Genomic DNA, 27,452 nt, shown 5'->3' on the forward strand with positions numbered 1-27,452 from the left:
AGAGCGTGGGCTAACGGGAGGAAGCACATACCTGGCTGGCTTAGGAGTTTCATTTCCCTTTGTGAATACACACATTGGCATCTGTGTGCAGTTAGTGTGAGTGTCCTCAAGCAACTGACCCACTTTGAGGGTTTAACAAGTCAGATTTCCAGACTTAAAGTAGACCTGAGCGTCTTTTGTGAGCAGGGCTTATTTTGATGGTTCTCACTTTGCTACAGAGGTTTTCAATTTTCAGTCGTAACTAGGTGCTCCATCTGGGTTAGTTCTTTTCTCCCTTTATACTTACGGTCTCAGTAACACAATCTATTCATTATTTTCTCCCATTGTCTACACTGGTTTAAATTTAATGGTGTATTTATTCCCTCTGTCTGCTGCTTTTTTCTATCTGTTAGTATCTGGTTTCAGAGAAAGCAATAAATATCTTTTTTTTTTCCTCCACTCTTCGCACTTTGAACTTTCCTCTTCTAGATTAGAAATTATAAAGGTTGAGAAATGACTATGTCATTCTCCTTACTGTTCCACCCATCAAAGACCCATGACTCTCAACTTGCAAAAATAAAATGATAGTTATCCAAATGACGTGATGTTAATTCTTACTCAATACTATTATACTAACTCATTTTTCTCACTTTCCTTCATCCTGAATAAAAAATTCATTTATTTATTCACTGTATTTACAACTGTGGGTTTTGACCCACTAGAGGATTGTAAAAGTAATGTAGTACATTTTGACAAACTTTTTTTAAGTGAAATAAAACAGATCAGAATAAAAAACATACTGCACTGTGAGCAGCTGGAGTAACATTTTGTTTCAACTACATAGGTGTGAATGTTTTCTAAGCTAGGAAATGTATTTGGTATCTTAAGTTACTCTTAAAACTTCTGCAATACTAGGAAAACTTCCGATTTTGTAAAGTTAGATGAAGTTTTGGAGCTGCAACAGTCTACTTTTATTTTCTTTAACTGAAGTCACTTTAGATGACAAGGCCTATTTGGCTTATTTCTGTTGTGGCTAACAACTTTGTCTTGATGATAATTTGATCATCTCCATTTAAAACCCATGTCTCCTCTAATTAACTTCCCAAATTCTTGACCGTCTAACTCCTTTCGTGTCTTCCTCTTTCCTCCTTTCTGTGGTGTTCTAAGCATCAGGGGTCTTGCTTTCTAAGAAGGCCTCCTGCTTTCCCTGGTCTGCCTGCTTCCTGTCCTTGCAGACAACCTCTGAGTATTCACTGATCTTGACGATGCCCTGCCCTGGTGGACTGACACCTTCTCTCAAAATAAATACGTGACACCCATTGTGATCCATGCTCTTTGTCCACACACTCTGTCCTACTCAGAATGACTCGAAGCTCAACAATCACTCTAAGGTACTTTAACGCCCTGTGTGGGGGTGTGGGAGGAAGCTCTCTCTCATCCCACCAAGTGTGACTTTTGTATATCAAAGTCTTTCAGATTCTTGACCCTGCTATTATAAAATTTATTTGGAAATGTGGTCTCCTAAACCAGCTTTATCTAGTTTCTGTGACAATGGAAATGAGCTCTGTATAACTGCATTGTCCTGTGTAACCTGTGGTCACCTGTGGCGATTCAGTTCTTCAAATGTGGCTAGTGTGACTGAGAAACAGAATTTAAAATTTAATTTAATTTTAATCAACCGAAATTCAAATAGTCGCTATTTGACTGCTTAGAGATGGCAGTTTATAGAAAAGCAAATACTGGATCCCACAGAGCTGACTATGTGGTTCAAATCCCAGTCCCAGTGGTTTGAAAAACAAACACATTCTGTGCCTGTGTGTGTGTGTGTGTGTGTGTGTGTGTGCACCCAGAATCCCAACAAGGTGGAGAAAAGGAGAAAACCTGGCCTGGAATTATTCATTTAAAAACCTACTATTATGAAATTTGAAAAAACATATTTTGTGGATATAGGCTTATTTGTTTTGTTTTATTTTGTTTCTTTCTTTTTTTTTTTTTTTTTTGGTGTGCACTCACCAGAGACAGAGAGACATTGAGAAGGAAAGTGAGAAATCATCCCTCCCCACTCCCCAAAGTGGGGGGCCTTGCCACAATCCTTTCTCCATTCTCCTCTCAAAATTTTGGGTATGCATGCACATGACATGATTTTTAAGCCACTGGGTCAGGACTCAAACCGTGGCTGAATATGTGCAAGTCCACACCTTAACCACCATGCCACTACTGATCTATGGATACATGTCTTTATTTCCATTAGGAAAATACTTAGGATTGGGAATGCTGGTCATACGGTAAATGTGTATTTGTATAATAAAATACTAACGTGTTTTCTAAAATGGTTGCATCATTTCACATTCCCAAAACATCATATGAGACAATAATTGCTCCACATTCTCACTGTCACTTGGTATTATTGGTCTTTAGAATTTTAGGCTTTCTACTGAATCTGTAGAGGTATCCTATCCTGGTATAAATTTTCTTTATCTTGATGACTATGATGATGAGGGTTTTTTTACATACTTTTATGAACTTCATGCATGTTCAGTAAAGTGTTTGGATTATTTTAAATCAAGTTATGTTCTTCTTTAACTGTAAGCGCTATCTATCAGATATAACTTTGCCAATATTTTCTCTCAATCTGTGTTATGCCTTTCTTTTTAATGCTCCAGCTTCTGTTTTTCTTTTCTCTAAGAAATCTTTGCCTACTCAAGGTTTAAAAATTTTTTTCTTGTAATTTCTTTGAGGCTGAAAGTTTTAGTTTTTAATTTAATGCTAAAGTTAGAGTTTGCAGGACAGATTTTTTTTTTTTTTAATTAAAGCTGCATTTCAAGTTGCTTTCATCTTTTGTTCCAAACCTCAATCACAGAGCCTATCTCGTAGAGTCCTAAGTTGGCACATAATAACTGTTTATTTATTTATTTATCTTTGGAGAGGTTTTTGTTATAGGGCACATGCGCTAGCCAGACAGACAGAGAGAGACAGAGAGACAGTAAGCGAGAAATCACCCCCCAGGGTGGATGATCATGCCGCAATCCCTTCTCCTCCATTCTCCTCTCAGGATCTTGGGCACGCACGCACATGCGCCCGGTATGAGTTTTAAGCCACTGGGTCCGAGACACAAACCGCAGTCGACTACATGGGAGTTCAGCAACATAGCCATTACACTAACTGCTGGTCCTGGCACATAATTACTGTTGAATAATTATTGGCCATGGATATTTATGTTTAACCTTCCAACAAATCCTCTCAGAGTGTGGAAAGGAATCCTGAGAGTTAGGAAGAAGATCTTAGCTGGGGAAGTTTTGAAGATTTCAAAGAAAACCTAAATAAAGCCTACAAATGAAGCTCATTCACTGCTAGGAGATATTTCCAAATTTTGAATGAAACCAGTCATTCTAATTCCTTTCTTTCTTCCTATTTTTTTCTTTTTTTTAAATTTGGCTTAGGATTTATATGCTTGCTGAAGAGAGACACTGAGAAAGAGAAAGAGGAAAATGGGAAAGTATTTCTCATAGAGAATGGTCATGCCGCAATCCCTTCTCCTCTATTTCTTCCTCATTTTAAGATTTTGGGCATGCACATACATGTGCCCATTGTGTTTTTCTTTTTTCTTTCTTTCTTTCTTTTTTTTTTTTTTTTTGAGAGGTTTTTGTTATAGGGCATGTGCGCTCGCCAGAAAGACAGAGAGAGACAGAGAGACAGTAAGCCAGAAATCACCCCATGGGGGGACGGCCATGCCACAATTCCTTCTCCATTCTTCTCTGGGGATCTTGGGCATGCACGCACATGCGCCTGGTGTGGGTTTAAGCCACTGGGTCTGAGACTTGAACCGTGGTCGACTACGTGAGAGTCCAGCGACATAGCCATTACACCAACTGCTGGTCAATGCCAGTCCATTGTGATTTTCAAGCCAGTAGGTCCAGGACTCAAACTGCACTGTCAGCTATGTGGGATCCAGCCACCATAACTACAAGGCCATAGGCTAGACACATTTAAAATTTTTAAGTGCTATTCTACAAATCTCAGGGCACTGTCTTGTCTATTTGTAAGCCTGAATATTTATGACAAACCAAAGGCACTCTGATCTCTGGTTTCTGTAATCACATTCTGTATATGTGTCTAGAAATGAGCAGAGACTTGAGAGTGTAATCACAAAGATAAGAATATCTTTCTTGCTACCTCACCTTAGAGATGAAGCTATATGCTTTCTTACATCTTATAAAGTTTTTAGGTCTCAGGTATGAAGATGATTAGCTGCTTCTTTTTTGTTGTTGTTGTTTTGTTGTTTTTTGTTTTTGTTTTTGTTTTAGAGAGAGAGAGAAATTTACTATAGGGCATGTGAAATTGCCGGAGAGATGGAGAGTCAGAGAGAAAGGGAGAAATCACTCCCCTTGGGGGATGGCTACCCAAATCCCTTCTTCTCCATTGTCCTCTTGGAATATGGGGCATGCATGCACATGTGTCCAGCGCAAGTTTCAAGTCACCAGGTTTGGGATTCAAACTGCAGTCAACTATGTGGGAGTCCGGTGACTTAAACAACACGCCATCTGCTGATCCTGGTTAGCTGATTCTTAATAACTCAGTCAGAAAAGTGCTTACACATCTATATTCATTACAGCCTTATTCATGATTGCTAAAACACGGAACCAACCCAAATGTCCACAAACAGATGAATAGATTGAAAAATTGTGGCACATATACTCCATCGAATACTATTCAGCCATAAAAAGCAAGTCAGGCTGTGAAAGAGAGACATTGCATGTCTCCACTTAACATATACTAAATGTCTGCACTCTACGGTAGAGACTGAAAGACTGGAAAACACGAAAGTATTAAAAATTCTAATGGACACTAGAGACAAAGTGGAAAGAGAGTGTGAGATGTGAAAGGGGAATAGCGTAGTAAAATTGGGGGGTGAAATAGAGAGGTAAGACACTTGTGGGACACAGATAAGGTTTATTATCTGTTGACGAGGTTGGGTGCGGTGGTCTCAACTGGGCTGGACTGAGGTGTATATCATGCTGAGTGAACTCTCTTCATAATCTAAATGATGTATAGTGATTTAATGGATGAATAATAATAAAAAATAAAAAATATGTAAATAAAAAATAATAATAATAACTCAGTGTCAGAGTAGATCACTGAATCCAGGAAAGTATCTATGAAGACGCCTATAGTACTTTCCTTTGGTTACCTGTTGGCTTATCAGTTTGTATTTGTGTAAAAACCTGGAGCTTCAAGTGGAAAAGGATTGAATTTTAATAGAAAATTAATGATAACTACTTACGTAATTTTTTTTTCCTTCTGACCTCCTTAAGTGAGGGTGGGGTTTTTCAGACTGCAGTCACAGGTGGTTTGACCTCTGGATCCTCTAATGGGAATGTAATGAAGTCCTGCACTGGGATTTGACCCTAGCTCACCTTGACTAACTTGTGGTTTCCCTGCAGTGTTTAAATACCACAAAAATCCTGGAGCATGTCCCCTTGTTCTCTGAACTCAGATACCCATTGCGTGCAAGAAAGAGCTAGACTCTTTGTCTGGTAAATGATTTTCTTGAATGATGCAACAGGTAGGAAACTTATCTACTGGGTTATCTCTGTACCTGCTCTCAAACTCACAAGTATTTGTGGGGATATACGGTCATGCTTTCTGTTCCTCAGACTGTAATTTGTTTCTAAGTGAAAATGATGAGTGTCACATGGATCTGAGATGATAAAGCATCATTATAACAAGTTCTCTCCTTTTCATCTGACCTGAGGCCTGAAGCAGAAGAATTTATCTGGGGCAAATGAACTCAAACTCAGACAAATGTGACAGAGTTGTGCATTGACTTGATTTTCCAACAAGTATTTATTGATCTTGCCAGATACGTTTCCAAGTCCAACAGTGAGTAGACAAAATTCCTATACTCATTGAGTAGGCTTCTGATGACTCATACATACTGAGAATAAGAATGAACTTTCAGTGCTTTTCTTCATGCTATCTCAGACATAATGTGGAGGTCAATAATTTTATCTTAATTCCTTTCCACAAACTACTTGTTTACCTTCCAATCCTTGGCAAAGAGAATAAAATCTTAAATTGAAGGAGATTTATGGGACATGAACCCTCAGACCATAAGTTTCTTTTGTTCAGGAGAACTTAGGAAAATATTATTCCCAATATCATTAAGGAAACCAGCCTTATTTTAGACTTCTGTGCAAAGGAGATTTGAACTTACTAAATGGTGCTAGTTGCCTTCAATTCAGGAGGAGTCATAATTTAGATGCTTCCTATGAATAGTGCATAGGTGAATTTAAAGGTAAACTTAACGTAGCCTCTTTAGGTTCAGCTATATTCATTTTTCTTTACCACTTCCATTCTGGAGGTATTTGGGTTAGTGGCTTGAAGAATCAAAGTGACAACTTTGAAATGGACTTTGGTACACTTCACTTCCTATTTTACACTATTTTATGCATGTCTGGATCACTCTATATTAACATGAGACAGACTGATACTTAAGCCAAATCTTGGACTTCAGTATAGACTTTAGAGATCCCTGAGGCACAGATTAGATAAAATAGTGTTCCTGAATTATAAGTGCATAAAATAGAGCAGGAGAGACTGAGATTTAACAAAGGTTAGAAATGAGACAGTGATTCATACCCCAACAGCAAAGATATTAAGCAAAAAAAAAATTATATATATTGACACACACACATACGCAAATACATAGCAGATGTATAAGAATAAAACATTTATGGGCCAGCCAGTGGTGTGATGGTTAAGGTGGCTGGACCCCACATGGCCGACTGCGTGGTTCGAGTCCTGGACCCAGTGGCTGGAAAAACACACCAGGCCTGAGTGTGTGCCCCAAATCCCAAGGAGAATGGAGAAGAAGGGATTGTGGAGTGGACATCTTCCATCGGGGACAGAGGGTGATTTATCATTTCTCTCTCTCTCTCTAGTTTTCTCTCTTTCTCTTTCCAGCAAGTGCACATGCCCAAACTAAACTCACTCTTCCAGTCTTCATACTATTAACCAGAAAAAATTACAAACTTATGAATGTAGTGCAGCTCTGTCTTAGAGCAGGCTTCACTTTTTTGTGATTGTCCTGCAGCATTAAAGTGCCACAAAAATCCTGGAGCATGTCCCCCTGTTCTAAAGTACTTTATAATAAAAGGAGACATGCTACAGGATTTATAAAATGTACAAAAGTAGTTGTGTCACCGTGATGCACATTTTGCATTCCTCCATTTGGAATATTGAGATACACACAAGCACAATTTCAAAACTGAAATTATTTCAAATAGTGTTCAATTTTGTATCAACATTACTTTTGAAATGTTCAACTTTTCCAAGTTGCTCCACTGGGATAAAGCAGAATGTAAAAGGTAAAAGGCACAGCCCGAAAGATAAGATACTCTTAAATGCCATTCATAGGAAGCAGTCCAGGGAACCAGCAGTTAGCGTAATGGCTATGTCGCTGGACTCCCATGTAGTCGACCGCGGTTCGCGTCCTGGACCTGCTGGCTTGAAACTCACACTGGGCGCATGTGCGTGCGTGCCCAAGATCCTGAGAGGAGAATGGAGAAGAAGGGATTGCGGCGTGACCATCCCCCCTGGGGGGTGATTTCTCGCTTTCTGTCTCTCTGTCTCTCTCTGTCTGTCTGGCAAGCGCACGTGCCCTATAGCGAAAACCAAAAAAAAAAAAAAAAAAAAAGAAGCAGTCCAGAAGTAAGTTTGAGAATTGATTCTCTATATTGGTTCATTATTCTCAAACAAACACATCTGGTCTTTGAAATGTGCATAACATCCTTGTTGTCACAGACAACATTTAAGATTCAGCCTACTAGTTGTAGATCTGTTTCACTGTCCATCTTGTAAATACAAATCGTTTTGGTAAATAAAAAATGTTGAATAAAGATGCCTTTGATCAAGGTAACCCTTGCTAGCCACTGAAATCTCTTAGCTAATAAAATTTGCAAAGTTTTCTAAAACTATAATGATTATTCTCAACTTTGTTAAGTTTTATTGATAAACAAATTCATTCCTTTTTGTTAGCTGGCAAGAAGCTTGTTAGGAAATGCATCCTCACTTTCATCTGTGTTCAAGACTGTATACTTTGGCATGGCCTCTATACTAATTGCTAAACATACAGGCTGATTTTTATTTTCAGTAATAATGTAATGAGGAGAACTATTAGTCATTTCCCAAATACTTGTTGAGTTCCTACCAAATTTATGATTGCAGTAAGATAGACAGGCCCACTGGCTTAATTGGGCTTTCAGGACACTGAGGAGAGAAACAAAATAAAAATAAATGAATGAAGATCAACAGAAATGTCTCATTACAGTAAGTGCTGTACATGAAATAGAACAGCTAGGTGACTAAGTGACTGGGTGACCATTTTTGACTAGGTGGGCAGGGAAGACTGCTCTGAGGAAATGGCATTGAAAAAAGCACTTGCATGATGGAAAGGACTCCAACATCAAAGATACCAGGCAGAGGGAGCCACAATTACACGTTAGGTGGAAATAAGTTTTGCGTAGCCAATTTAAAAAAAATAAATAACATGATCTATAACAATAACAACAAAATGCTACTGTTCTTGGAGCAGGGTGGTGGAGAGGGAAATGAGGGATAAGAGTAGACAAGAGCTGGAAGGCGGAGGCCATCCAGGCCTTGCAGTCACCATAGAATTTGGGTTGCTGTTAGAGGTTGGTCGGAAGTCAATGGAACGATTGATACAGGGAGAGACATGACAAGATTTACTATGAAACTGCCTATGGAAAACCTACCATTTGGAAAGGAAAGGAACATCTTCCTGCCACTAAGTTCTAAATCCCTATAAGAAAACAAACAAACTAGCCCTTCTGTTATCAACATTCTCTTGAAAATATCTCCAACATAAAGCATCTTCCAGAATACTTATGTGCATAAATAGAAACATATGATGTATCTACAATAAATTGCCATTTATCATATTCATCATAGGGTAAATGTAAGTTGGGAAAATTCTCCCCAAATTCTGATATTTATTTCAAAGGAAGGAACTTCCAATTGCATAGCTGAATCTCCTTTAGTATCTTTACTCATATCATATTTAAGAAGATGGGGTGACAAATCAGATTGGTAAACTTGAAGGAACAGCTGAGTGTGCTTGACAAGCCTCCAGCTATTTCTCATGAAAGTATACCTGCCCATAAAGAGTAACTTCTGCTCTGTGCATCCATGACAGAGGTGTTTCCTAGAATCTGGGCTAGTCCCGTCTTGTGACCCACCTTTACCATTATCACTGTGACTGGGTCACTGTGTCTGCCTAAATCTGAGTTCAACATTATCAAGTCCATACGGTTAACAAGCCTAAAGCCCAGTTTTCCAACCTGTTCTCTATTAGGAATAAATTGTTATTTGGGCCTCCATGTCTCTTATTTTTCATCTAGTTCAGAAACAAGACAGAGAAAATGAGGTACTATTTTCAGTAGTGACTGGAAATATTTAGAAACCCCAACTTCAAATGCTGAGAATATAGCATTATGTTAGGGTCTATCAAAGATATAAACATAGCCTATAAACCATCTATACAGAAGACTCATGATCTTTTCTACTAAAGTATTGTCTCACTGGCAAAACAGCAGCTTCTCAGACATTATAAAAAATGAAACTCTACATTAAAACACACAGTGTAGTGTTTCTCAAGACTCTGTCACTCAGTCTCTTTACACAGAATTGGAAGAACACACAAGGTAGAAAGAGGAAAGGACCAATGGAAAGAACGCTCATTATCAATATGCATTCTTCTCTATTCACCAACTTTCATTGTCTTCCACATATTCATCTACCAGCTTTATCTCTGAATGTTGTCCCAATATCGGTTATTTTCATCTCTGTGTTCTCCACTTTCCTTCACCCATACTGGACAATGGGAGAGGGGAGGTAATCTTAGCACCTTTTCTCAAGCTTCTAATGTTGTCTACTTGAACACGTTGCTTTAGCTCTATCACTTAATGTTTGAAAGATGATCATGTAGTGTTTTAAAGCTTTCTCCAACTCTCAATAATACCTTTTTAACTTTCTGCATAACACACATGGAAAAGGCAAACAGTACTTATGTGAATTCAAATTCTTGTCTGAGAAAAGAACCATATATATAATGGAGAGTTACGTAGAAGAGACAGACTATTTCGTCAATCTTGCAGTAAGGCAGAATACAAACCAGTTCATTTTCACTATAGAGAACAAAGTTCTGAATTACTTACAGGGTATGGTACCTGAATGAAGATCAAACCTTATTTACTTCCATATAGTTTTGATTTTTTTTAACTTTTTCCAGTAAAATAAGGAGGCATATTATACAATTTTAGATTATAATAAAGTATTTCTTGGGAGCTCTTTGTAATAGTTTCTGTTTACTTTTCTTCTTTTTTTTTCATTCTTAGATATTTCAAGTTTCATAATGGACTGTTTTTTAGTCCTAATGTATGAGGCTATTGTAATGTTTAATAGCACATATCTGGTTGTACTTAATCCACATTTTGTGAGCCTTCTCTAGACCCCTTATTTAAGAAATTTGGCTACCCATTGACCTGTTCCTGTTACTCTAGAACATCTTAATTAAGAAATTTGGCTACCCATTGACCTGTTCCAAGAAAAATGAAATAGAAGTGATCTTAAGTATAAGCTGTTTTTAGTTATTTTTCTACTCAGAAATTACTCTAAAACATCTTACGATGCTCACAGCCTTTTTCCTGATAAGTACCTGTATCCAACAGGTCAAGACAAGAGTAAGATAGGTATTTAAGTTTAAAATCATTAAAATTAATTTCCTGTCATGTCACAGGTAGTAAGCGAGCTTGTTTAAGCCACTGTATAGTGCATTACCTGCACAATTGAGGTTACCACCTTTAATTCACTAATCATCTCCTCTTTCAAGTCCTGAGGATGACTATGCCATTCGGCATCCTGCCCAACTTCTGACTGACTCAGAAGTACTTCTGTAGCAGCTGCCATACATTTTTGAAAAATATGAGGTGAAATTGCTTCTCTGACTCACAAGAGAATGAGAGACAGGGTAAGGTGAAAGATCAAGTTGATATGTATGTAAATTAATTGAATGAAATTAAGCTTTTCAACTCATTGGCCATTGAACAATGTGTATTCTTTTTTTTAATTATTTATTTAATTTTATTTATTCATCCATTTATTTTAATTTGACCAGAGAGAGACAGAGAGAGAGGGGAAGTGAGAAAGCAAGCCACCAGGTCCAGAACTTGAACCATGGTGAGCCATGTGGGAGTGTCCAGCGCCTTAACCACCATGCCACCCGCTGGTGCCAAACAATGTGTGTTCTTAGAAAAATTAGTTTAAACATTAACAACATGATTTTGTTGTTCATAAAAAAAGTTTTTGTTTTGTTTCTTTCTTAGAAAGATTTTTGCTATAGGGTGTTTGTGTTTTCCATAGAGACAGCCATTGGGTGTTTGTGTTTTCCATAGAGACAGCCAGAGACAGAAAGCAAGAAATCACCCCCCCACCCCCCGCTGCCAGGGGGGATGGCCATGCCACAATCCCTTCTCCTTCATTCTCTTCTCAGGATTTTGGGCACACATACCTGGCATGAGTTTTAAGCCACTGGGTCTGGGATTCAAACAGTGGTCAACTACGTGAGAGTCCAGCAACATAACCATTATACCATCTGTGGGTCCCAAGAAAAAAATGTTTTTAAAAGTTCAATCAGATAATGCAGAATTGAAGAAAACAATTCCATTTGTGATAAACAGAAAAAAAATAAAATACCTAAGGATAAGTGTAAAAGAGAAGATGAAAAACCTCTGCAAGGAAATTTTTAAAAACTAAAATGAGAGTTTGAATATGTTACCAAAAAAAAAACCAAGAAAAGAAAAGAAAAGAAAGAAAGAAATGGAAAAACATCCCACGCTCTTGGTTTGGAAGATTCAATATAACCAAAGTGTCAATTCTAACCAAACCAATATACAAATTCACTGTGATGCCAGTCAAATTATAGGGGACATTCTTCACAGTAACAAAAAGAACAATCATAAAATTTATATGGAATTATAAAAGGCTCTGTATCTCCAAGACAATACTAGGAAAGAAGAATAAAGTAGGAGGCATCTCACTACCTGACCTCAAAATATATTATGAAGTTGCGATAATCAAAATGGTATGATATTGGCACAAAAACAGACATATGACCAGTAAAGCAGAATAGAGAAGCCAGAAATAAATCCCAAAACATACAGTCAACTGATCTTTGGCAAAGGGCACAAGACAATGCAGTTGAGAAAAAAAGGCTCAGCAAATGGTGCTGGAAAAACTGGATATTCACCTAGAAAAATGAAATTGGAACCCTCTCTCACCATTAACAAAAATAAATTCAAGATAGATCAAAGGTTTACATGTAAAGCCTCAAACTATAAAACTGCTGATGGAGGGGCCAGCAGATGGTGTGGCAGTTGAAGTGCTGGATTCCAACATGGCTGATCATGGTTTGCGCATCAGCTCCTGCAGCTTGAAAATCATGCCAGGTGCAAGTGAGAGCATGCCTGAAATTCTTGGATTCCAACATGGCTGATCATGGTTTGCGCCTCAGCTCCTGCAGCTTGAAAATCATGCCAGGCGCAAGTGAGAGCATGCCTGAAATTCTGAGAGGAGAATGGAGGAGACAGGATTGCAGCATGGCTATCCCCCCACGGGGGTGATTTCTCACTTTCCATCTCTGTCAGTCTCTGTCTCTTTCTGGCAAGTGCACACTATGGCAAAATATGAAAGAAAAAAAGAAAAAAAATTACTGGTGAAAAACACAGGAGACATTCTTGAAGACAACTGGAGATTTCTTAAATAAGACCCCCAAAGCACAGGCAATAATCACAAAAATACACAAGTGTGACTACACCAAAATAAAAGTTCCTACAAAGCAAAGAAACAATAGAGTGAGGAGACAACACACAGAATGGGAGAAAATATTTGCAACTTATGCTTTAGATAAGGGACTGACAACCAGAATATATAGAAAATTCAAGTAGCTCACTCACAAAAAAAAGAAAGAAAGAAAGAAAGAAAGAAAGAAGGAAAGCACACAAATAATCCCATTAAGAAATGGGGAAATGAGCTGAACAGGCAACTCTCTAAGGAAGACATATGAATGGCCAAAATCCATATGAAAAAATGTTCAACATCTCTTATCATAAGATAAATACAGATCAAAACCAAAATGAGATACCATTTAATCTCATTCAGAATGGCTATGATAAAAAGTGAATAAAGAATAAATACTGATGAGGCTGTGTTGTAAAGGGAAATTTCCAGGGCCAGCAGGTCAAATGGTGGTTAAGGTGGTTAAGGTGTTGGACTTCCTGGACCTGACAGGTTTCTCTCTCTCTCTCTCTCTCTCTCTCTCTCTCTCTCTCTCTCTCTTTCAAGTTTTTTCAGTTTGAAAAATTTCAGTTTTCAGTACCCATAAAAATTTTCTGTGAGCTTGGGCTTGATCTGAAAAAAAAGGGGGGGGTGCTTCCTACACTTCCTACGAGTGTGGGATTATAGATTGTTACAACCCCTTTGGAAAACAATATGGAGGTTTCTCAAAAACCTAGATATAGAATTACCATATAACCCAGTAGTCTCACTCCTGGATATTTACCCAAATGATAGGAAAGCACTCTGTTAAAAGGACATTTGCACTTCCATGTTTATTGCAGTATTATCCACAATTCTGAAGACATGGAATCAGCCTAAGTATCCAAGAACTGATGAATGGATTGAAAAATTGTGGCCCGTTTAGGCTATAGAGTATTCTTCAACCGTAAGGAATGAGACATTATTGTTTGTTTCAAAGTGATTGAATATAGAAGGACTACTGCTAGGTGAAATAAACCAGACTTTGAAAGACAAACACTGTATATTCCTGCTTAGTATATAATGAATGTTTGCACTCTATGGCAGAACTGAAAGATCCAAAAATACGATAGTAGGAAGAATGAGTGTAGATACCAGGATCTATAATGGATGGGAGTGGATGGTAAAGAGTGGGTGGGAGGGACAATGAAAAGAAACACTTGACAGACCCAAAAATGTCAAATTCTATATTGAAAATAATATGCATAGTAATATCCTGGATTTGATTGTCAAAAATACATAAATAAATAACCTGGACTCAAATAATGAATCTACCAGTTCCCAGTTCTGCCTGGAGATGTTATTTAATTTCTCTAAACCCATCTTGTTTATCTGTGAAGAAATAAAGATTACATCTACCACAAAAATGTTAGGAAAATTCATAAATAATGCATATAAAGCTGAAATTTAGAAATAATGCATATAAAGCCAAATGTATTTGCTCTTATAATTTTATTGTTGTTACTGTTATTTTCTTGACTAGACTATAAATTCCTAGGGAGAAATCTTTTTCCCCTACTTATCTTCCATAGATTTCTTAGCTGATGACAGGTAAATGTTTGTGGGATACTAAATAGTTTTTTTTTTATTTCTACCCAAATAATTTATATTATTTAAAAGGCTTTTATAATGTTCAGCTTTGTATTGGAATTTATCTGTGCATCTTAGTTCCTCTTCTTCTTTGCAATGTGTTTTATGTAAAACAATTACTCAGAAATAGCACGTAAATAAATGGCATAATACTTTCAAAAAAAAAAGAAGAAGTTTGACTAGAGGCTCAATCATGATGGCACATGCTGCTAAGATGCTGTGTTCCCACAGACTGGGACCACACGAGAGGACTAGGTTCAATTCCCAGTCCCACCTAGTCTCGGCTTGGTGGCAGGCAACTGTAATCCCAATGACTTAAATGTAGCGCAGTGAAACTCTGTATTAGAAAGCAAACTTTGGGACCAGCAGTTAGCGTAATGGCTATGTCGCTAAATTCCCATGTAGCCGACCGCGGTTTGAGTCCCGGACGTGGTGGCTTGAACTCATGCCGGGCGCGTGTGTGTGCATGTCCAAAATCCCAAGAGGCGAAGGGAGGAGAAAGGATTGCGGCATGGTCATCCCCTCTGGGGGTGATTTCTTGTTTTCTATCTCTCAGCCTCTCTTTTGTGGGATACTAAATAGTTTTTTTTTTTATTTCTACCCAAATAATTTATATTACTTAAAAGGCTTTTATAATGTTCAGCTTTGTATTGGAATTTATCTGTGCATCTTAGTTCCTCTTCTTCTTTGCAATGTGTTTTATGTAAAACAATCACTCAGAAATAGCACGTAAATAAATGGCATAATACTTTCAAAAAAAAAAGAAGAAGTTTGACTAGAGGCTCAATCATGATGGCACATGCTGCTAAGATGCTGTGTTCCCACAGACTGGGACCACACGAGAGGACTAGGTTCAATTCCCAGTCCCACCTAGTCTCGACTTGGTGGGAGGCAACTGTAATCCCAATGACTTAAATGTAGCGCAGTGAAACTCTGTATTAGAAAGCAAACTTTGGGACCAGCAGTTAGCGTAATGGCTATGTCGCTAAATTCCCATGTAGCCGACCGCAGTTTGAGTCCCGGGCGTGGTGGCTTGAACTCATGCCGGGCGCGTGTGTATGCATGTCCAAAATCCCAAGAGGCGAAGGGAGGAGAAAGGACTGCGGCATGGCCATCCCCTCTGGGGGTGATTTCTTGTTTTCTATCTCTCAGCCTCTCTCTTTCTTGTGAGCACACGTGCCCTATAGCAAAAACGTTTCCAAAAAAAAAAAGAAAGCAAACTTTGACTGTAATTCAATTTTCATCTGAATACATACAAATCAGTTCTTCAAAATTTACAAATGACCATTTAAGAGTCCTGAAATAATCTGGTAGAACATGAGTCAAAGATGTAATTCGGTAGAACTGATGAGAATACAGAAGTCACTGACAGGGAAGTTAAAGTGCCAAAAATATCAGCCAAACACTAGGTTTAGGATTTAGCCAATAAATATCCACCAACTCTTGGAAGGTACTTATGAACCCATTGGGATTCATGCCAAATAAAATATTGTTTCTAAATCAGTAACCTCTTAACAGTTTAGCTCCTAAGAAAAGCTTCCGAAAGAAATTCTTGGCCCTTATTATTTTTGAAACCAATATATCCAAGGCACTGCTGATTCAAAATACACCCAAATACTAAGTTTATGGAGAAAAAAATAGAAGAGCTTTTCACAAGGGAGTTTTCCCCTGGCGTTTCTCTGGGATCTTATGGAAAGTGATTGCCGCAGTAGCGTTGCACAGTGGTCGTTAGCACTGGCTCCCATGCCAGATTGCTCAGGTGGGAACCTGGCTCTGCTTTCTCCCTGCTCCATACCTTTAGAAAGCTTTCAGCCTCTCCGTGCCACATTTTCTCCACCTTTAAAATGACGATAGAGATATGACTTAACTGTGAGCATTGTTACAAAGTGCTCAGAACAGTGTCTGGCACAACAAAAGCTCTTTTAAAATGTATAGTACAAAAAACAAAAAAAGGAAGCCTACATAAGTTAGAGACCTTTTCTAGGTTACGTAGCAACGGAGCTGAGATTTGGACCCATATCTCTGAAACCCTTGACCTACAAGCTCAGACTTGCTTATTACCATTTCCCCAAAGCTGTGTGCTGTGCAAATAATGTCATGCTGAGTAATTGGTGAAAATTAATTTAGTACCTCTGCCAAATAGTTAAGGCTTACTTGAAACTTTAAATGATCTTTTTCAACAAATTACAGGAGTTGATGGGGTAAGGAAGATCTTCTGGTATACTTAAAATTGTTAGAATAGAAGAAGTTGCAAATGAGTAAGAGCCTGGGGTGCTGACTTTAACACTGTGACTAATAGATTTTTCTTTCAGGACTTATTTTGCCTCTAGACCTCTAAGCATTTACAGGGTCATAGCTCTTCTGTAACATAACCATATTTTCTCTCTCAGTAAATTGATGGAGCCAGAAGGCAACAGAACAATGTCATTAACTTCAGACTACTGTCACAAGCCTCTGGGTTTCAACAAATATTTGCTGACTTGTGACTATTGGAGACCCCATCTTTCTCCTCACCGTTATTACGACCATTTCGGCTTGCCGTTGGTCTCTTTCCTCAAAGAGGGTGTCTTTGATTCAGAAGAAGGAAGCTGGCTACGACACAAACTTCTAATCAAACAAGATTGCATTTTCCCTGGTTGCAGGATAAGACAAGTAAGGAACAGATGTGATGAAACACAAGTCCGAGAAGCAAGGGGCACGATCCCTTCCGATGACTAATTCAGGCGATATAGATGCCGTTAGTTTTCACATATGGGTGGCCTCAGGGCACACCTCATCACAAAACTTTGCAAGAGAGTCTCTGAACAGTTCTATAAATTGTTTACTGATCGTGGAAAATGCTGACAAGTTCCATTTTGGGGTCTAGTCTGAAGATGACTCATTCTTCTATGGGTGGTTTCCGTGCAACGATATTAACTTAACCTATGCATAAGTTTGATTTTCATTCACCCCACCCCATCTAACTTCCCAGAAATTCCAGCTTAACCTTGAGTTTCCCCTGATGAATGGACTCTTCAGGGACAATGACTGCTATGACCAAATCTGAGTAAGAGTTTATATCACTGTCCCTCCACCCCAAAGGGATCTATGTATATGCACAATTTTAAAAACTGATTAATCCATTTGTTCCAGGACATAATTTCCCTCTAGACAAATGACAACTTGAAAAGCACCATTCTTTCTTTATTTTTAAGTGTATTTATTGAATATTTATTTATTGTAATTGTAAGAACATAGAGAAAGGGAGAGTAAGATAGCAAGCCACAATGTTCAGGACTTGAACCATGGTCAGCCATGTGGGAATCCAGCTCTTTCACCACCACACCACCTGCTGGCCCTGAATATTTATTTCTTCTATGAGTGAAGGAGATGGAGAGAGGAAGAGACAGACAGACAGCACCCCCAACAGCATCTTGTCACTGTGATCTACACGCAGCTTCAGCCAGCCAGATCATAGGGGCACACACACTCAGAGTATTCAGGGAGGGTTCCGGATGTGATCCAGAACCTTTCCCATGTGAGTCAATCTCACAGTGCACTGTCTTTTTCTGCTGCACCAACATCTGGTATCAGAAAGCACAATGTCAGCCTTTCAGTAAAAGCAAATCAATTTAAAGTTAATCATCCTTACCAGGGTTCTGAGACAAGATCTACATATTTATCTATTCTCTCCACTTAGCTGTGTAACTGTTCACTAAAGATTCTGCCAGGATTAATCACAAGATGTAAAACTGATCATTGTTGCTGTGTATAGAATCCAATTTTTAAAATGTATCTTCTTGGAAATATAAGTATTAACAGAAATATAAACATCTTTTACAAATTGTAAAGAATGCTTATGTGATTTTTTTAAAATGAATCAAAGATTTCCATATTAACATAAAAACATACATATACCAAACAATCTAGTCTAAGTAAAAGAACACAAAATAATATTGCTACAGGGACCAGTAGGTGGCGAGGTGGTTAAGGTGCTGGACACTCCCACATGGCCAACCATGTGGTTTGAGTCCCAGACCTGGTGACTTGCTTTCTCACTTTCCCTTGCTCTCTTTCTGGTAAAATTAAAATAAATGAATTAATAAATAAAAATGAAATAAATCTTAAAAATATAATATCACTACAATAACATTGAAAGCATGAAGAATGACAAGGGAGATTGGGAGGGAATTGAGCATTATAAGGAGACATAATTAAGTTCTCTCTGTGGAATTTTTCTATTCTGTATATGATTGATGATTTCTATTGCATAGCTTAAGCAGTAACCTATACCTTAGGCAGAAACTAAGCTCCCCACGTAAGTGCTAACATGTAGGATGTGCACAGAGGGCAGAAGGTACCCACCAGATGCACTTTATGGGTTTCAGTTAGCTCACTAAAGAAGGAGCTCTTCATGATGATGTAGAAGTAATCTGGCAGAGAGACAGGAGGTAAGAAAAGGAGATCGTCTAGGCAGATGAAAAGGCAAAAATATGAAATAAGAAAATCATTAGCTTTGAAAATGGTCAAGCATGTCTGTAAGTTCAAAATATGAATTCAGATTCCAAAGTATTCTGACCCCTACAAGATTATAACCACAGAAACAGTGAGCAACTATCTTTACCTAAAGAGGACAATTTGACCCAAAAGATGATCAGCAGATAAATCAAGAATATAAAGAAGTATCCTAAAGCCAAATATGTATAAGCATAAAAAATTAAACATCAAATTCAAACACCACTAAAGGTTATATACAAAAATGGTCGACCTCAAGATTGCACCAGTTTGTTTAAATCTCTAGATAAGACGCCATGTACAAAGGAAATGACAGTTCTTTTGACGTGTGTTACATGTACAGTCATGCATCAGTTCTTTAGGGGCCAGGTTCTGAGAACTGTTATTAAGTAATTTCATCATTGTGTGAACATTAGAGTGTCCTTACACAAATATATCAATAGATGGGATAGTCTATTTACAATCTGTTACATACCTACGTTCTATGGTATAGCCCAATACAAGCTTATGGGATTACAGCCATATATGCAGTCTGTTGATTTCAAGTGTGGTTGTGCTGTGTGTGACTGTGTTCTTTTCGTTGCATAAATAGTTCCCTCTCGAGTCATTTAAGCAATAGGTGCTGTTGTGTGCATATACTCAATAATTAAGAATTTAATTAGAGGACATAGTTTTTTTTTTTTTTTTGGAGTGATTTTCATTTTAGGGCGTGTGCGCTCGCCAGACAGACAGAGAGAGACATAGAGACAGAAAGCGAGAAATCACCCCCCAGGGAGGATGGTCACGCCGCAATCCCTTCTCCTCCATTCTCCTCTCGGGATCTTGGGCACGCACGCACACTCGCCTGGCGTGAGTTTTAAGCCACCGGGTCCGGGACACGGACCGTAGTCGACTACGTACGTGGGAGTCCAGCGACATAGCCATTACACTAACTGCTGGTTCCCGAGGACATAGTTTTTAAAATCTTCTTTTTAATCTTTTTTTAAAAAATTATTTAACTTTATTTATTCATTTATTTTAATTTGACCAGAGAGGGACAGAGAGAGAGAGAGGGAGAAAGAGAGAAAGCAAGCCACCAGGTCCAGGATTTGAACCGTGATTGGCCATGTGGGAGTCCAGCACCCTTAACCACCATGCCACTTGCCAGCCCCTAGAGGACATAGTTTTTCATCCCAAAGGGGATTACATTTCCCTAGGGTAAGAAGATCAGTTGACATCAAAGAATAGAAGTTAATATTGACAAGTGTAACTATTATAAGTTAGTTACAAACAGTATTTCCTCTATATACATCAGTATCAGATTACTTACAACCCAGTTAGATATGTTTTCCTAGAAAAGAAAGAATTTATAGAATGGGTGGTATCGTGTTTGGTGGAAGAAGAGAGGGAAGAACTGAAGAAGAGACTCTAGACAAAGAAAACAGAGAGTGATTCGGAGACAGGCATTGTCCTGGTTTACGTATGGTCAGTGGGTTTGTCTAAAGTGAGGAAACATTTAATGACTACAACCTAATCGCTCAAATTAGTATGTTAAAATGAGACAGTGGAGAAAGTTAAAAAATAAAGGCCATAAGTACAGTCTGATACTGTAAGGAGAAAAAATATTGAGGAATACTGAATTTGGAAATACAGAAACGGTGTGGTTTCCTAGCAACGTTATGAAAGGAAAAATAATCTATAGCCACTGGGATCAACAAAGAAATATTTTTAGTCATGTAGGGATGAGTGAGGTCCTGGATGTGAAATAAAAAAATAAAGGTCAATGTCAAAGGCATTTCAAATGAAAAGAATTATTTGAGACTACTAACCAGAAAGAGCATGAAAGGCACAGAGAAGTTGAGAATGCATAGGAGCTGTGTAAATGGTGGCTTTGATTGGTGGTCCTCAAAAAGAAAGATTGAGTGAGAAAGATGGTAAGTTTGGTTGTGTTGCTAGTGGGCGTGTGCGCTCGCCAGACAGACAGAGAGAGACATAGAGACAGAAAGCGAGAAATCACCCCCCAGGGAGGATGGTCACGCCGCAATCCCTTCTCCTCCATTCTCCTCTCGGGATCTTGGGCACGCACGCACACTCGCCTGGCGTGAGTTTTAAGCCACCGGGTCCGGGACACGGACCGTAGTCGACTACGTACGTGGGAGTCCAGCGACATAGCCATTACACTAACTGCTGGTTCCCGAGGACATAGTTTTTAAAATCTTCTTTTTAATCTTTTTTTAAAAAATTATTTAACTTTATTTATTCATTTATTTTAATTTGACCAGAGAGGGACAGAGAGAGAGAGAGGGAGAAAGAGAGAAAGCAAGCCACCAGGTCCAGGATTTGAACCGTGATTGGCCATGTGGGAGTCCAGCACCCTTAACCACCATGCCACTTGCCAGCCCCTAGAGGACATAGTTTTTCATCCCAAAGGGGATTACATTTCCCTAGGGTAAGAAGATCAGTTGACATCAAAGAATAGAAGTTAATATTGACAAGTGTAACTATTATAAGTTAGTTACAAACAGTATTTCCTCTATATACATCAGTATCAGATTACTTACAACCCAGTTAGATATGTTTTCCTAGAAAAGAAAGAATTTATAGAATGGGTGGTATCGTGTTTGGTGGAAGAAGAGAGGGAAGAACTGAAGAAGAGACTCTAGACAAAGAAAACAGAGAGTGATTCGGAGACAGGCATTGTCCTGGTTTACGTATGGTCAGTGGGTTTGTCTAAAGTGAGGAAACATTTAATGACTACAACCTAATCGCTCAAATTAGTATGTTAAAATGAGACAGTGGAGAAAGTTAAAAAATAAAGGCCATAAGTACAGTCTGATACTGTAAGGAGAAAAAATATTGAGGAATACTGAATTTGGAAATACAGAAACGGTGTGGTTTCCTAGCAACGTTATGAAAGGAAAAATAATCTATAGCCACTGGGATCAACAAAGAAATATTTTTAGTCATGTAGGGATGAGTGAGGTCCTGGATGTGAAATAAAAAAATAAAGGTCAATGTCAAAGGCATTTCAAATGAAAAGAATTATTTGAGACTACTAACCAGAAAGAGCATGAAAGGCACAGAGAAGTTGAGAATGCATAGGAGCTGTGTAAATGGTGGCTTTGATTGGTGGTCCTCAAAAAGAAAGATTGAGTGAGAAAGATGGTAAGTTTGGTTGTGTTGCTAGTGTTCAGTTAGGCAATGAAAGAAAAGCCTATAGACCAGGAGAGACCACAGATTGGCAGTCGTCTGTGACATTTTAACTTAAGTTTTTGAGGAAAAGAGTGTAGCATTAATTATTTTAACCTTTTTTTAAAATAGAAGATCCTTATTTCAAACAAAATCTAAGACAAGTGCCAAGTTTTCCTTGTTTTTATAAACAGAAGAGAGCAGCACCCTGTAGGAAGAGGTCCTGGAGCTACTTTCTCCAATTCTCTCAATCCATGATATTTTCGGCCCATTCATGGCAAGAGGTCAAACCAGCCCAAAAGAATTTCTTTGGAGCCAGTCATGGCTGGTGATAATGGGAATAGGTGAAAAAGCCAGACCTGAAAAAGCTAGGCAAGAATTGAGTGAGCAGTGTAGCGAGTTGGCACAGGAATAGGCTGACCAATCCCCAAAGGGACCTGGTGGTCAAGAACCCAGAGAGAGTCAGTCTGAGTCACCATGCATGGGTAGGGCAGATGAGGCAATAGGTTAGAACCAGGAAGGCAGTTCACAAATCCATATATCAAAGAGGCAGGTTGGAATCAGAAAATCCAGGCTTAGCCAGTTGGGTGTTATTGGCATGGAAGATTAGTCTCCAGGTCACTGAAGTACTCATTCATTTATGTAAAAAATATACTCTGACCATCCATTATAGACCAGGTGGTCTCCTAGGTCCTAAACAACCATGAGAAGAGAAGAAAAAGGCACAGTTTCTGTCTTCATGCTATGGACTATCTGCAAGGAAGATGCTCTTTTACTTAGTTGGTATCATGCAATCACTAACATTACATTATTAACATTTCCCCTTACAGCATCTTTGTAAATGTTATTTTAAATGCTATATCATATTTTCTCAACTATTCCTCTACTGTTATCTAGTTAGGTTGTTTAGGGTTCACAGTCATTTAGATTGTGGCTGTAATTAGCATCTTTATGCACAAAGATTTTTTTTTTTAAATCGTTCCCTTAAAATAGATTCCAAAATTGAAATGAGTACTTCCAAGGGTCTGATATCTTAAAGACTCTATATAAGAGCTACCAAAGCATTGTTGGGAAAGATTGTTCAACTTGCCCTATCTTGTGCCACCTAGGTATGTGTCTGCCTGTTCTCTGTAGCCTCACTCACACTGAGTGATCATCTTCTGTATAATCTTTGCTGATTGGCATCTCACTATCATTTAAGTTGTGTTTAGTTCATTGTTACTGAACTTAAATATTTTTCAAATTTTCTTGAATTTTTTTTTTGCCACTTATTCATCAAGTTCTTAGAAAACAGGAATACTTCCTCCTTTTTTTTTAAGATCTCCAGGAGTTATTTATATACTAAGTATATTATACCTTGTTATTTTATGAGGTATGATTTGAACAGAAAATAAAATATTTCACATAAAAGTGAGTATAGAGCAGCTATCTTTCACTCATGATCCAACAAGTTTTTTCTTTTTGTGGTTCATTTGTTTATTTTTTGTCAGAGTTGACATGTGCTCACCAAGAGAAACAGAGAAAGGAAGGGAGAAAGCAACCCATAAAGGGGCAGAGTCTTGCTGCAATCTCTTCTCCATTTCTCTATCCTGTCAGGATTTGGGACACACATGTATACATACTCAATGTGTTTTTTAAGTCTCCAAGGCCAGGATTCAAACCATGCATTCAGCCATGTGGGATCTAGCTCCCTTAACTACCTAGAAAACCATCTCAAGTTTTGAGATGTTTTGGCAGTGGTGGGTTACTTTCTTCCCTCTTAAAAATTATGTTCAAATTTCTGCTTTTCTTTGTCATTCCTCTTTATTATAAAATGATTCTTGAAAGATTAGACAACACCTTGTTAGTAAGAAATTCTGACTAGCAAGAAGCAAATTTGAGACTGTAAACAATTTCTTACTTTAACAAAAGGTCCCACTGAGGAAATGAAAGTATTGACTTTTTAATCTGATATCTTTTTCACTGTAGAAGGCGTTCAGAAATCTTTCTTCAGAAGGCATCTTGTTTTCTTCCCAAGTTGCCCAGGACAAGATTCAAGAACTGTCCCTACAGAGCCTATGCCGCATCACACTGACCTCTCTGTTTTATTTTTATAGCTGTATTCCCAAGGTGGTCTTCATGCATAAGGTGAATTCCCTCATATTTAGTTAGTCTTCAGATAAACCCCTTTTGGACTGGCAGCTGTACTTTTCAGGTGATCAAGTGTTTTCATGACTGCTCTATCACTACAGAACTGAGATGTATGAACGGCCAACCCTGTGTGATAGAGAGCTGCACCCTTTTGGTTGAAACACTTGCCGAGCTTTATCAAGCAAGCAATGTTTGTTTAGCAAATCACAGGGTTTTATGATTCAGTATTATATTGGTGCAGGATCAGATAATATTTCCATAGATTTATAAACACAAAGCCATCCTCAAGGCAGCAGAGATCTCCAGGTTTGTCTGGGGAGAAATATAATTAACTTTAGTACAATGAAGCATTTAACAGAGGACGGGCTTCAGAGTCAATGTGTTTTCAGTAAATGGCAACCTCTTTTATAAAAGTAAAAATACCACCTTATTTTAAAAAATTACCTTATTGAAGAATAAATTCTATTAATAAGTTTTTCACCAAAATTCTGTTTTTGTCTTGTTGTTTGCATACCTAGTCCGTCTGCAATGAGGACCTAGGGTAGAAGTGAGGGGGGAGGTAAAAGTTAACTACGGGGAATCTGTTGGGTTGTTGGGAAAGTCATGACATATTTTTCTAAGCAAAAATGTGTCACGACTTTCTCAACAACCTAGTAAATGGGTCCATTATTCTAACAAACAAAGTAGGATTGTTGGTGCTATTGAATAGATTAAATGACAATTCAACATACTCCTTTTTCACAAGTATCAGAGCGAGTATTAGAACTACATTTGAAAGTACTATATGTCAGTTCTAGCCCTTGATGTGAAGAAATAGGTCTTTTCCTAAAACTCAGCACATAGTAATAAAGCAGTCAGGTGTCCATTTGTCAACATATTGTAACTACGACAAGCCTAGCACTGCACTCCAAGACTAAACTTCAAAGATGGCAAGGAGATTAAAAACTAAATTTCTGGGACCAGCAGTTGGTGTAATGGTTATGTCACTGGACTCCCATGTAGTCCACCACAATTTGAGTCAAGGGCCCGGTGGCTTAAACTCACACTGGATGTATGTGCGTGTGTGCCCAAGATCCCTAGAGGGGAATGGAGGAGAAGGGATTGCGGTGTGGCCATCCCCCTTAGGCGGTGATTTCTTGCTTTCCGTCTCTGTTTTTCTCTGTCTTACTGGTGAGTGCACGTGCCCTATAGCAAAAACCTCTCAAAAAAAAACCCTAAATTTCTGTTTTTTAAATATATTGTTTCTTAAAGGGCTCTGAGAAGATAGAGTAGGAAGCTCTTACACTCCCTGACCCTCAGTGTCCTTTACTGTAATGTAGACATAACAATATGTGTAACTTAAAGAGGGATCGAGAGGTAAATGAAATATTCTCAAAGAGAGCCATTCCAAACCTTCCAAGCAAGCACTCAATTAATACAGGTTAAGTTTTTTGTATTTTATTAGATAGAAAGGGGAGAAAGGTCTTCCAGGCCAAGAGAACTTCATGTAAAATGTACCAAAACTGTAAGACTGGAAATTTTGTTCAGAATCACGAATGTTTCGTTAGAATCCTTGCTCAACAGGGACATGGGACAAGATAAGATGAAGTTGGCTGTTTTCAAAACTTTGTTCCCCAGACTAAGGAGCTGATGTGATTTTGGCAAAGATGAAATTTAAACAGGGAAGTTGTGTGATTCTTTGTTTTGGAGGTGAATGATATTGAAGTCAGGAAGATCAGTCAGGAATCTGTTAGAATAGTGAAAGCAAATGAGACTAAACTACAACAGTAACAGAAGGCATGAATAAGAGGAAGGTTAAAAAAAAAAGCACATTTTTTTGTATCTCTTGGGTCTGGATATTTGAATGCCTCTCTAGATTTGGAAAGTTTTCTTCCAGGATTTCATGGAATAGATTATTAGTTATTAGTTTCTTCAACTTCTGGGATACCAATTATCTGGGCTCTTAATGGAATGTAGTATTTCTCGTATAGTAGTCTCATTCTGGAGGGTTATTTTCTCAGTTTTTTTTTTTTCTAGGTCAGAGTTTTGGCCTTCAACATCTGAGATTCAATATTCTGCATGGACTAAGCTGCTTTTAATACTTTCGAGGGAGGTTTTGATTTCCTATATTATAGCCTTCATCTCTAACTCCATTTGATTTTTCTTACGGTGTGTATTTCCTCCTTCAGATCATGCAAGAAACTTCCTCATCTCCTGGAACTCATTGCCTCTTTTCTCCTGCATCTCCTGGAGTTTATTATCTCTCAGCTCTTGCATTTCATTTAGTTTTGTCACTATGAATATTCTGAATTATCTATCAGACATTTCTATGAGTTCCACTGTACTGTCTGTGGATGGGGGAGAATTGTTCTTTCACTTAGGGGAGAGATATTTTATTGGTTTCTCATATTTCTTGTGTCTCTGCTGTGGTTTCTGGTCATTCCATGACAAAATCTCTCCTCTACTGTATTTTGCAATGTGGTATCCACAGAAAGAAATTATGAGTTCAGATTTATGAAAAAAAAGTTTCTTCCTTAAAGCAGTAGGTTCAAAAGGCATTGGGTACTTTAGAGTATTCAGAAGCTTGCCACAGTACTCTTAGGCCTGTCTAAACACTTAGTGTGTGGAGACTGAAGAGCAGAGTGGGAAAGTGAGGTTAAATAATAATAATAATAATAATAAAAGCAAAAGGAAAAGAAAGGGAAAAAATAGAAACAAAAAAAAAGAATTTTTTTTAAAGGTAAAAACTGAAAACTGTGTGGCATGCTAGCATACCACACGAACACGCCAGGTTACACTGCAGATTTAAAATGGCTTCTGAAATTAGCAAGAGAAAGAAAAGGCCCAAGATGAGAAGAAGTGGTTTAAAATTTTTTTTTAATAAATAAAAAGTTTAAAGAGACAGACAGACAGAGATAGAGAGAGGACAGAGGTTGCCCTACCTCGTCTGAGTGTTTTGGGGATCTAGATAGAAGATGAGGTTTAGAGCACAGCTTTAGTTGCCTTGGTCCCTGAACATGTCAGGCCACACCTCAGATTTAGGAAAGGAAGTTTCGGGGTTTTTTTTTTGTTTTTTTTTTTTTAATTGAATCCACCCAACCTGTGAGGTAGATATTCCTGATGTCACTACACAGAGGTCAAATTTGAAACTCAGAGAGGTTTGGTCCCATAGTTAGTATGTGACAGAATTAGTGTCAAATTTGTGTGACTTTGTATGTTAA

Source organism: Tupaia chinensis, unplaced genomic scaffold, assembly GCF_000334495.1.
Source record: "Tupaia chinensis unplaced genomic scaffold, TupChi_1.0 Scaffold000086_1, whole genome shotgun sequence".
Taxonomy (NCBI): Eukaryota; Metazoa; Chordata; class Mammalia; order Scandentia; family Tupaiidae; genus Tupaia; species Tupaia belangeri.